The sequence below is a fragment of the Notothenia coriiceps genome, unplaced genomic scaffold (assembly GCF_000735185.1).
Source record: "Notothenia coriiceps isolate Sejong01 unplaced genomic scaffold, NC01 NC01_scaffold00007547, whole genome shotgun sequence".
Classification (NCBI taxonomy): domain Eukaryota; kingdom Metazoa; phylum Chordata; class Actinopteri; order Perciformes; family Nototheniidae; genus Notothenia; species Notothenia coriiceps.
This window is the reverse complement of record NW_011340248.1, coordinates 71,756-73,751: the sequence shown is the minus strand read 5'-3', so window position 1 is coordinate 73,751 and position 1,996 is coordinate 71,756.

Below are 1,996 nucleotides of genomic sequence, written 5' to 3'. Positions count from 1 at the left end.
TGTTACTAGGATGGGTTAAATGCAGAGGTCAAATGTCACTGTGTCACATAATGCTTTTTCAGGCAGGAAGATTGGTTTTAAAAACAACACATAACTACTATAAAACAGTGCCACTGTCTCATTATACAAAATATATTTTTGGTATACAGAATATATCTTCTCACTTTTCCAAGAAAAAAATACTTCAACATGTCTCATTAAAAGAAGAAAATATAATATAACAAGTAAAAAACAAGTAAGAAAGTCAACAAAAAAAGTTAATGAGAAATCTTAAGAATTGTGTTGCCGCTGCTCGAGAAGGAAAAAGTGAGAGAAGTTGAATTGAACTGATTAAGCCTTTTTAGGGCTCAAACACACAATTAGATCCTGTTCTTGAAAGTGTGATTAGTATGCAGATGCTATAGGAGCCAGACTCCACTCCTCTCTTTGGTAGAGACATTGGTTCTTTCAAGATGTTATCTTCTAATGGGACAGCTTTGTCTGTCATTTCATTATTATGGACAACCTCATGAAAAAGATATAACTTCGGTTTAAGCCATGATTTAATCCACAGCATCTCTTGTTTTATTAAAAGTTATAATGGATTTTTTATGAAGCTTTTCCATTAATTTTTTGGTGATAGAGTTTAATCAAAGTGTGTAGTTTGAAAATACAGTAATTGCTGATTAAACCTAGCGTCGCCACAACCTACAATACATTGAGGAAAGTAACCTGCATTAAATATGGTGTTCATCGTAGATTTTTTACAGAAAAAAGTGCATGGAACATATCATTACAGTTCCACTATTAGGTTTCACAGCATGAATCAAAGATCAGTCATATTATGCAGTTTAATGTAGATATTGCTAGTTTAGTGTACAAATTGCTGGTTTTCTGCTAGCTGCACTCTGAGCTCTTTCTTTCAGGTTGTGCTGAAAAAGCCAAACCAACGCATTGAGTCTAAGTCAAACGGTGCTGCTCTATGTCACAAATTATAAATTGGGGAATTCTCACACCCTAAAGCTCTGAATTCTGTATGTCAACAAATGAGACTTTGCAGAAACAGCCTTGTCATGGCTCTCAGCATCTGCAACCTTAACAACTCTAATAATACTTTGAGGGGCTGTAAGGGGTTTTTAAGTAAGCCATACATACTGCCCAAGGCCTTATTTTTTCAAGGCTCCTTTTACCAACACCTTTATTCTTTAGTTTTGCACCAGAACAACTCTGATAAAGACCAGATACTTGGCACTTATTTTCAAACAATTGGAGAAAATCTGTGTTTGAATCATGGTCCTCTAATTATCTGTATCGAGTCAGTTCCTCGGTGTGTGTCTGAGTCACAAGAACAAATTGTGTGTAGCTGAGATTCATTATAATGTGGTTTCTTGGATTGCAACTCTTTCCTCATAATTAATTTTGAGATGGTGGATACAAACCACACTTCAGAGTACGGCAGTCAAAATGGAGACAAAGCGTGAATGCAGATGCTGTTAAAGAAACTGGAAAAAAGAAGCCAAAACCAAACAACCGATCTTAACTTCAACTCCAGCTGGTCTTCCGGTCACACTGAACAGCTCAGTCACTGCTGCTGGTATCATCATGAACACACAGAAACACCCGCTCACTTATCATACGTTCGCTCGACAGCTCAGTGTCTCCCAGTATACCGTACTAAATCCCTCATCATCTTGTGCATTGGTGTATGGCAGTGATTGGATAATGACTCGTGTGTAAATACTTGAATATTTAGGCTGAAGTTTTCTCCCTCAGTCTCAAAGACAGAGAAACACAACGCGACCCATTTTTGTGTCTGCTCCTGAATAGAGACCAATGATCCGATCGCTGCAGATGGCACAGTTATATTCTTGTCACAAATTGCTGACAATTGTTAAGGATGAGTTGTCTAATGGGATATTTCAATTTGCATAATTTGAATCCAAAATTGAACTAAACAAGAAAAAAGCCAGAAGTAACAAGAACATATAAGTGAAAGACAGGAATTGTATAAATAAAA